At 39.5% G+C, this 10988-nt stretch overlaps 1 long non-coding RNA gene across 2 annotated transcripts; it reads right to left on the bottom strand.

Moving 5' to 3' along the window:
• Positions 1-3319: 3319 nt before the first annotated feature.
• Positions 3320-9498, bottom strand: LOC130143839 (uncharacterized). Of its 2 annotated transcripts, XR_008819896.1 has the most exons (3): positions 9291-9487; positions 7474-7767; positions 3320-3687 (listed from the first exon to the last, which is right to left on the bottom strand). It is a non-coding gene; the product is annotated as an uncharacterized LOC130143839 (long non-coding RNA). The 2 variants fall into 2 exon arrangements; XR_008819895.1 differs by lacking the exon at positions 3320-3687 and having other exon boundaries at positions 4029-7767; positions 9291-9498.
• Between the last annotated feature and the right edge of the window lie 1490 nt (positions 9499-10988).

The raw sequence follows: 10988 nt of genomic DNA, 5'->3' as shown, positions 1-10988 counted from the left end.
TTGTCTTAAAACTGCACATCCAAATTACAAAATTGAGACCATTTTTGTCCACTACATTCTCATTTGTAGAGAGTTTATATCCCCTGCAGATTACTAAAACACAAATCACAGCATCAAGTCTAACTTTTTGATGAGCCACAGATAGGCCTAAGTTTTTCTTCCCAGTATTGAAAAAAGTTTGTTAAACCTGTAAGCTGCCCACAGTGTAAGAAAATATTATCATTTCTTTTCCCTAAAAATTGGGTTTGTTATGTTGATGGTGGAGAAATGAAGCCAGCTCAGGGGTGAGGAATGGTGGGTGTCTGGTGGAGCTGTGCTGGTGTAAGGACGCCAGAGGTAACATACGGAGGGGCACTACAGTCAAAGAGGTCACCTGGCATGTATTTCCCGCTTCAGCATAGCAATGATGTATTTGGGATACTTTGGCATGACGAAACTTTGCCTCTAATAGCTCAGGTGAGGACAGGCAATTGTGTGAAGGCTAGAATGAAAGAGTAAGGGAACACGTATTTCAAAGCATGGTATCTTCCTGTTGCCTACTGGGATTGTTCAATCATTTTTATATGCATTTTAAAATAGAATGGTATGTGGAAAGTTCAGTTTTCATTGCAAGATATAGTCTGTGTAGAATGAACTTCAGTTCAGACAAAGGGTCCCTGAAACTTAATAGCCTTTGCCCTCTGTCCTGTAGCTCCTGGCTAACACCAGAGTGCTCTTTTCTATCACCACTAAAAGCTCAACTGCTCACCTAAAGCAGACCATCTGGCTAGACTGCTTGTAAACTCAATTTTCATGATTGGATAGAAAACGTTACTCATAATAATGCTATTTACAAAGCCCTTTATTACATTCTGGTTCTTTCTATGCTGTCAGTTAAGAGACTAGCTGAGATTGTCTTTGATGGATGAGCTGTAGTTTATAATCCAGGGTCTACCTTCCCTCTAAGGTTTGAAAATGTCAGTTGCGAAATCACCCTGGAAGCCAGGGGAGACACCACATATAAATATTAGAAAGGAAATTACAGTATAACACAATATTGCAATAACCCCACATTACCAGTGCTTATTCCTAGTATGCTGCCATTGCTGTTTCTTCCAGTGAGGAGCAATTGTGTGGACCAAGCTGCTGCCTTGTCTCCTGTGTAAAACACCGACTGCGAGATCTCCCTTGCCTAATCCTAGAGTTTTCCAGCCTGCTCCCTGGCTTTCATAATTTTCCATGAACAATTCTCCAGTAAATACCTGCTCTAGGAGAACCTGCTTTAGCAGAGGGTTGAAGTAGATGATCCCCAGATGTTCTCTTCAACCCTGGCCATCTTGTGATTTTGTGAAAACTGAAGTGTTGAATACTCATGGAAAGCAATCACTGTAAGGGTGTAAGCATGACTGAGAGAAAATTGCTATAACTTGAACTAATAAAAGGAGGAATTTACACCTGTGTCCATTGTCAAGACTGTGCACAACACTCAAACTGACATGGTGTATGTGCACCATATCTTGGCTTATCTGGGGAAAACCCACCCTATGCATGAAAGAAATGCTGCACTGGTTCTCAGTGCTCAGGTAAAAATAACAATTTTTAGTGTCTGAGCAACACTCATTCTCCTTCTGATATACTAGATACTGATTCTTAAAATCAGAAGAACAAGATCTCCTGAAAAAAATAAAAGAGAGTGGTTATGAAAATGTGGTCAGACTGCTCACTTATAGGAGTATGCACTCAGATGAGTGTATACGAGCATATACAGCAGAATATACGCCCTCTGGCACATATGGCAGCTGGTGTCTCATACCCTCGGCTTCTCTCTGAGCAGTTCCTGCAGTGGCTGCTGGTGCTAGACCAGCAGTGTGTGAGCAACCACTGCCTTCGCACGAGGTGAGGCTCAAAATTTTTTCCCTTGCCAGTAAGAGGAAGAAAATAAACTAGTTTAAATAATTCTCTGATAGGATGCAGGTCATGCTGCTGGCATACTTACACTGAACTGCTTTTTATGCAATTAAAATAAGTAAATAATAAATAAATTGGATTGCTAGTAGTAAACAAAGTAAAACAATGTTTACCAAGAAAATTATGATTACTTATTCTCTGAATTCTGTTTAGGAGGAAGAACCCTGCAAAGAAGACAATGATAATTTTATTTGAAATGAAGATTGGCTATAATTGTATTTTAATATTTTTGGAACTGGTTTGGGTAGATAGAAGATTGCCTACATTAACTTATACTGGATAAATTTTCAATTGTTAAAATAAACATTTGAATTAAAATAATATGAAGTATGGTGAAAACATGCTACACAAAAACTGTATGTACAGCCCAATATTTTTTTCCCCCTTGTTGAACAGGGAACTATATCTGCCACTGCTCTGTGATGAGCACTGGCCAGGAGAAACAGAAAACTGGCATCAGGACAGTGCTGTGTTGAAAGGGCTGTGCTTAAAAGAACAGGAGGTTAATGAGATCCTTGATATTTTAGTACCTGAGAAGAACATACTACTCACAGAAAACCTGTTAAGTTATTTGTAAGGTATGTAGAAAAGGGACTCATTCTCCTCAGACTACACCTGTATGTGAGGAATTCTGTTCTGAAAAAGCCAAAAGTCATTTCTTTTAACGAAAGCAATGCTTAATTTATATAGATAGAGTATTTCTAAACCACTTTCATTTCCATTTATCATTATTATTGTCACAGGTTAGCTGATCTTCGGTAGTATTGAAAAGCCAGTAAAAATGAACATCTCTACCAAGCCTGTCACTAATTTATACCATCCTACTGGGCATGTTTTGCAGGTTGTCTGCCTCTTAATCTCTTCTTATAATTGCAGAAATAATTGTACTTTCCCTCCTTTGCACAGTACTTTCAGATCCAGAGGTGAAAGTACTATAAAAGCATTAAGTGTTATCTTACCAGTGGCAAGTATATTAAAAATTACTTTAAAACTTGCATGGAGAAAATGTTGCCAAACCTGAATGTACTTTTTATTGCATCCTTTTCATATTACACAGGCAATAATGTATCTGTAATAAAGCTGAAACACATTACTTCTTTTTTTATTGATGTAGTTTTGCAATTAGTTCCACGATATAGCTCGGGAGACAAATGGCACTGATAAAAGTATTTAGCTGTTTCATCTTCAGCATGCATGACAGTTCAAACATTACTGAATTTACAACCGTCCTCTGGGAATACAGATTGGCCACGAGCTGCTGGTGTGGTGCACCTTCCTGGAGAAGTCATTCTTGTTTTGCTCTGGGCTGTCCCAGCACCACCAGCACCACCACCACAACCACCCTCCACTACCCACCCACCCCCCGCCCCACTCTGGAGGCTGTGAAAGCCACATAACCCACCCATGAAATGGACCGCTTGTTTTTCTACTGCTGAAAAGCAGGAAAAGTCAGATGTGGACGGGAAACATTTCCAAAAGACAAAGTTAGTCACAAGGAAGGTTTGAGCGTGATAACCCAGAGGAGGAAATCCTATCAGTGTGAGCAAAAGCTAGAATAAACAAGTCACTGCAAATACTTCTTTCCCCTTTAATAAATATTTGCCTGAGGCCATCAACCTTGCTTGAACTGGACCCATATTTGATAGCGCAGACCATTCCTCTGTCTTAAAGCTGAAAAGTGGTTTTGCTTGTTTTAGAAGTCAGAGCTTGCAAACCTGTTTGCACACAGGCTTTTCTGCCCTGTAAATCAGCAAGAAATCAACAGTTATCACTCAGGTATATTATCAAAATCTAATTACATGGTCTCTATTCTTTTTAATTGAAGCTAGTTAGTGAATATTTATTCTTTGTCCCTCTGTCCCAGCCCACCACTCAAAATAGTTTCTGAAAAGTGATGCTGATCGCAGCACCCAGAGCCATGTGCCCCTGAGGGGACAGACAAGCCAGCCTTTGGCAGTTTACAGCCATACCACCATGCCATGCTCATCACTGATGATTCAAAAGAGTTTAGGTGACATGTTCCTCCACTTTATTTGTCTTAAAGACACTGTTTGCTCTATAGGGAAGAAATAAGTCAAATATTCCTCTGGCCCAAATTTCTCATTTAATGTTTAGGCACGTTCAGTTTTATTGTGCTTAGGTACACAGGATGAAGAGTGGGAACAAACCTGAGAAGCACTGAGAACGGTTATTACCAGTCGCAATGTATCCTCATTCACCTTTGCTTTCTGAGCTTTCTACCCAAATACCAGACCCCATCCTATGGGATCCTGACTACTTGGTGTTGCAAAAGATCTCTGGCCAGCAGAAAGCATTGGGATATTTCCAGCCTGCACTTGGCTTTGGAGTATTTTCAGAGACATCAGCTTCTTTGGCATCTGCTGCAAGATTATTTCCTTGTACCATGTATCTGTAACTACGTGGTCTCAATGTACAAATGTACAAGTTATCAGTATTTGAAGCCCCAAAGCGACAGTAGCCATCATCTCAAGTTTGGAGAAGGGTCCGTTTGACTTCAGAAACAAGCATGGCAATTCTTTCTCAGCTCCTGCAAGGTAACATCGCAATTGCACAGAACGTGCTTCCCTTTGTGCTGTAAAACACAAAGTAGCTGATAGCTTGCAAGGAAACTGCCTGGATTGCTGATAAACAGAAACTACAACAGTCATGTTTTCCCTACACTGATGCTGCTGGAGCACTGACTTTTAAAAAATGTAGTGCTCCTATTTGTAATGCAGTGTTTCACACAACCAAATATTACACAGAAAACGCAGCAAAGGTGTTATAACTCTATGTGAGAGATTCAGTAAAACATATTATGTCCTAAAGGCTAAAGAAAACATGGCACAAATTGCCTGGCTGTCTGAGAGCCAAGGTGTTTAGTAATTTTCTTATCTCGAACTGTGTCCTGTACATGGGGCGTAAAAAAGACTCGGTCACCAACAGAGTTTGCAGCTTAAAATGCCACCACCATCTATTGTAGCTGAGGAAAGGGTGTTACAGGCTTGTGCTTCACAAGGAACCCAAGGGGGAAATTCTCAGGTCCCAAAACTTTGAGTGCTGTCACATCTGCTACCTGACTGTACACAGCAATTCCCAAAGTCTTTGGCTTTGCTATGAGTGTTGGTGTTCACGTATCTCCATCTCCCTTGGACCACTCACAGGAGCAGAGTAGGCAAGCTCCCCAAACATGAAAGAATGTCTGCAAATAGACAACTGCAAACTTTCACTAAGTCATGCATACCCTAACCACTGACATATCCGTATGCTTTGGCCTCCTCCAAGCCATGGCAGGATGCCCACAGCTGTGCTCGTTTGATACTTGAGCCACCAGGAATAAAAATACTGAAAACAGAACACCTGTATGTTCATATAGAGGTATGGATCTAGCTTTCTTTTCACTAAACTCAAAATAAACATCAGCTTTGACTTCCACAGTGTGTGGCACAGGTATAGATCTGGATGTTTAAGAGGAACAAGCTTTCTTTAGCATTTTTCCACTGCTGTATTACTTACTATTTTAATCTGTTTCTTAGTGAGCTCCCAGTGCATCCAAAAAGCAAGAACAGTCTTTCTGTGGCTAATCTAGTGACCATAAATTCTCAGACCGTAGTGAAATCTTGTGTGACCTCATGGATAAAGTGTTTGCTTCATATTTTGAAGGTCATAAATTCAAATCCTGTTAATAGTCTTCTTTTATTAAATGTCTCATAGCTTATTTTCAGCAGTATAATTACACACTAGGTCAGTTAATTATTACTGAATTCCTCCAGCAACAACAAAAAGGGCAAACTACCCACTAAAAAAAACCTTATAAAGTAATACTTACAAAATGATTAGCAATTTAAACAATCCAATTAAATGAGACAATTAAGTTTAAGTAGATTCCTCATTAGAGTAATTTTCTGTACTCATAACTGTACAGAAGTCTTATAGGGCTTTTTGGGAACTGGGGAGTTTGATGCATTTCCATGGATGTAAGTGTGCCATGACTGGGGCTCATATGTATGTATCTGATGAAAGAATTTGGCTGGGGAAATTTATAAACACACGTGTGGGAGCTCTGGGTCAGAGAGAGAGATCTATTTAATAGAATCTTGTTTAACTTATTGAAAGACATACCACAGGCCTTTCCTGAGTTTTTTGGGAAGTACAGCCCTATTCCATACTATAAGAGCAAATGACACCTTGTTTGGAATCTAAGTTTCTTTAAGATGTGAGAACATAATACAGATAAAAATTGCTTTCTGGGGAACTTTATGGTTGTACATCAAAATTAATGTGCTGCTTCATTAACTAGCTGTAACATTTTGCATGGAAACACCTTGTCTTTCCTGACTTGGGGGAGCATCCATTCGTTTTTCAGGGCTCAGCAGCAATGCTTTTGCTTACATTGAATAATGCTTGGCAGAATGAATAATAACCCAGGGAAAATGCTTGTGACGTAAAGTACAGCCATGCGTTAGAAAGCCAGTCTGCATCTTTTTAGGTGTTAAAGAGATTTCTGATTATTACTTGTGCTTTATTTCCTGGTACCCTCTTTCTTTGTAAGTGTTGGATAATTGCGGTGATGCCAGACAGCGTGGAAATGACAAATTATTCAAGCCACCCCTTGGGCAAGCTTGCTCAGGGAAGGCAAGCCCGACATGCCCACTGCTGGCTGTGGTTTCTGGGGGGACACAGATGAGACCATAAGAGCTCTGCGTTCACCTTCAGGCATGTGCCAAGAGAAAAGTACAAAGCTGGGGAGAACAATTTGTCATTGCCCCGGAGGATCGCAGCTCTGCCAGCAAAGCGCAGTGTGGGAGGGCTGAGGCACTTCTTCCCAAAGGAAGGAAGCCTGCAAAAAGGCAGACTAGCCCTGAAGGGGCTTTTGTACCTGTATAAAAGTGGACAGTTTTATATTTAAAGAGTAGGTTTGGATGTGACAATTTTATCTTAACGTGTCAGAATTTTAAAAGAAATAGAGTGGCATGAATAAGAAAACAAATGCATTCCTTCCAGAGGTGACTTTCAAACTAAAGCCAGGACCATTTGTCTTGAAGCTCATTTCACATTAGGAAGTGTTTCTCACGATATGTTAAACCCTAAGGGGATGCTAAGATGAAAAATGTGTTTTAATTATTTTGTATGGGTTAAACAAAGGAACTTGAAATGTTATCTCTGCTTTCTACAGCAATCCATGCATGAAATGAAGAGAATTTTACAATACACAGCAAGAGAGCTAGAGTACCAGCAGTACAATGAGGTTCAAATCCAGCACAGCCCTCAGCACTGGGGGAAGAGGGCAGCCACTTTTCTGTGTAAGAATAATCCCACGAGATTCCCTGGTAAGGTTTATGTACAAGACATACATGTATCTTTGCAGATAGGTTGCCTTGTAAATTAAAGATGGAATAAATTGTAAATAGCAGATATGAATGTATGAGAGCAAGTCGAATTTACCAATTGTAACACCACATTGTTCCACAGGTGAGAGTTTACCTTCCCTATCTATGATATATTAAAATACTTCGTTATACCCACCACGTGGAACATAATGCCTGAGGCAGGGAAAGATGTGCTGTGAGGTAGCCTCATGTGTGCTTTCCTTCTCTGGGGCAAAAATGAACCTCTGTTGTAGTCTTAAGTTTATCCTCCTGCATGGCTGCAGCCAAAGAAACTGAATATTTCCTTCTTCCAGACAGCTGGCTAGTTTGGCAGTCGGGATTGACCTTATGCATACAGCAGAGGATGAAATAACACTTGAAAAGTGTTCAGTGATGAAGAACTCATCATGCTGAGCTGTGCTACAGAGGCTCTGAGGTCTTGATTTGAGATCTGGAGATAATAGGAAAGAAATACCGATAAGCTGAGGATAGTAAATGACACTTCAGTGTGCTCTCTTGGAAGACAAGAGCTATTTTTGCACACCTCTATACTGCCATACACAAATCTGCAATCAGTAAAGGTAACCTTAATGCTGTATTTTCATTGCAAACTTAAAAACACCTGTTATATCCCAGAGGTATAGAACACAGCCCATGTATTTAATGAAGATTTATTTAGCTTGTGCACTGAGACGATTTCTGATCTTTTCAACTTAATCAAAATGTAGATTTATCAGTTACTAACTTATTCATAAAATCTACTGTCAGAAATTTTAATTTGCAGCATGCTACTTAAAGAAATCTTCTTTGTTACTTACATGATTGAATGCAAAGCGCTCACTCTTTAGTTTCCAGAGTTTTTTTTCTTATTCTTATTGTAATTAAGAAATTAGGGATGATAGTCCAATAGCTAAATAGTGCTCATGAGTAACTAGAAACCAAGATTGCCCATTAGAATAGAACCCAGGAAAATTATTCATCCAGCTATTTTATTGGACATTCAATTAAGAAAACCATATGATAATATTTTTTTTTGTTCCTATGTTTTATTTCTCATTTCTTGTTTCTGTTCCCTAAACCATAATTGACAAAGGCTGAAAGGAAGAAAGTTTAGTAAAATCGGTGCACAAGCATATTATATCCAGAAATGCTTTTAAACTCATCTGGGTTTCTTTAGTCTTGGCTTAATCTTGACTGAGGTTTTAGGATATATTATCTACTGCCAAAAAAGAGTCCTAAACACTGTAAACGGAAAATGGCATTCTGCCCTTCTCCCAGCTCCAGAAAACCCAAGTGAAATCTAGAGCAGCCATATAGTCTTACAAAGCAAAAGTCTGAATAATGGTCTTATCAAAATCAATGATTATACTCCTCTGTCAAACTGTGACCACGATTATGGCTCCCTGAGAATAAATTTGTTTTCAATTTTCAATGATCTGTGTTTATTTTTTAATACAGTTTGAATTCGATGAATGGTTTCAAAGAAATGAAAAAGTAATGAAAAGTTAATTAGCCCAAGCAGCGCAGAAGAGCAATTAGCACTCCATTGCTCCTTGCAGAACGACAGTGCATCTTTGGAAAACTTCAGAAAAATAGCAGCAAATGGCATTTCCAGCCTTTTTGCTATATAAGGAAAGAAAGCATACTAAAAAAAAAATACTAATGTTGCAATTTAAAGAATGATTGCATTAGGCTTTCAGACATTAGGCCTTTATGAAAGATGTTATTTACTCTGTATCCACTAGTGCTTTTGCTCATCATAGTAAGATGCAGAGATCAAAGATAGCAGGCTGATGTGGGATGCAATAGATGTCAGCAAGGAAAAAAACATACCAGGAGAACAGGAGCAGTCAGCTTTACTGTACTTGCATGAATAAAGTTAGATACACATGTGTGCAGGTTTGGGCCCAGATACATACACGGGTTTAAAAACATTGAATTAAAGGCATAAAAGGAGTTAATAAAGCCACTTACTGTGCACTGAGTAGAGGTTTGCTCATGATAGGTAGTTCATAGGTTGCAAGCATTTGAAAAGCCTCACAAATGCCTGTCATTAGTCATCTACCTTTAGACAGCCCTTAGCACTGGGTGTATTTTTGTTTATTTGGTTTGAGCTTTGTTTACATGCTCTGTTTTGCTACTGTGCCACCCATAGAAATCTCTCATCTGCTATCCCCAAAGAACAAATAGCACAGCAAAGTAAATATGTAACGTGAGAGGGGAAAAATAAAAATGGGAGAGGCCACAGATACATTTGATATGACAAAAAAGGGATCATGAGCTGAATTTCAGCTCAGCAAGAGCACTGCTTGCTTAATAATTACCTCTGACCTACTGCATTGGATTTCCAGCCTAAAAGCTGCCACCTTTCAGATAAACCAACCTCAGAATGTCATCAAGCAATGCAAAAGTGAACTATACAGGAAAACTTAAGAATTTGTCTCAACAAATGAAAAAGTAGGACTGAAGCATGCAAAATAGGTGAGGAGCACACAGAAATGGGAAAATCAAGCTGTTCTATGTCTCGAATCAGGGCTGCATGCTGGACTCTAGGTTTCAGAAACAGCCAGAGACTTTTGGAAGGATTTGTACTGTGTCAGGCAAGACTCCCCACATGGACGCCTGTTCCCCACATCCTTTACCAAAACTCCCAGCAGTTTCTATAGATGTTTCAGCAGTAAGGAAACAACAGGAACAGCTGCTCGGGAAATGAGAAACTTTTGTTCTCAGGAAAATGCTTCAGGATGCCAAACTGGAGGATACTGAGCATTGGCTTTTTTGCTAGCCTCAGAGGTGCAGTGAAATGTGCCTTCTGATAGAAAAAAATAATGCAGGCAAAGCACTTACATAAATGGGCCCTAGGAATGGGATAAAACCTCGCTCCTGCTAAAATCAATGGGCACAGGGCCACTGACTGCCCTTTGGATGGAGTTCTGCTGCTGGGACAAGGGAAGTCAATTCACTTATTGACACAAAGAATAACTTTCTATTATATTGGTCTTCAATGGACTATTTATAGATATAAAGCGTTTCAGATAGTATTAATGTCATTCATAACCAGTGTGTCCTAAAGCTCCCTAGAAACTCACAGCCCTAAACTGTTTAAATCAGCAGCAGTCTTTAAATGCAACAGAGTTCTCCCTGGCTTACAAGTACGGAAGATGGAAGTTTGTAGCAGAAAACAGGATTGACATTTTGTAGTCACTGCATGAAAACCTTCAGTAATGGCAAATAACAGAAATTAGGGTAAACAAAAGTGTGTGCATTTGTAGAGGTATGTACAACACGCCTCAGGGGTGCTGTGAGCACAGAAATGAAGTCCAAGTGACTCAGCATCCAAGACAAGCACATTTATCTCTGGTACTGCACACATGTTCATTGTTCTACCTGTACAATGGCATATTATATTGTGACCAGAGTATTAGGGTAGAAGCGTTTACATGTCTTTAATATATACAGCCCATTTGTGTAGCGAGTATTTCATTGTTTTCGTGTCAATAGCATATACAGTTACTCTGTTAGTATCGTTATTTCTCTCTGTGGTGATCTGCAACTGGTTTCAGAGTTTCAGCGTACATCTCATACAGTGACTGCAGACAGAAGTATAACCAGCTTCTTTGACTCCTTCATTAACTTTCAACCTTCAGTTTCCTATTTCCTATGTGACTGTCA

Source organism: Falco biarmicus, chromosome 1 (assembly GCF_023638135.1).
Source record: "Falco biarmicus isolate bFalBia1 chromosome 1, bFalBia1.pri, whole genome shotgun sequence".
In the NCBI taxonomy this organism is placed as follows: Eukaryota; Metazoa; Chordata; class Aves; order Falconiformes; family Falconidae; genus Falco; species Falco biarmicus.
Note: the sequence above shows the minus strand (reverse complement) of the source record. Positions and strands in the feature narration are given on the sequence as shown.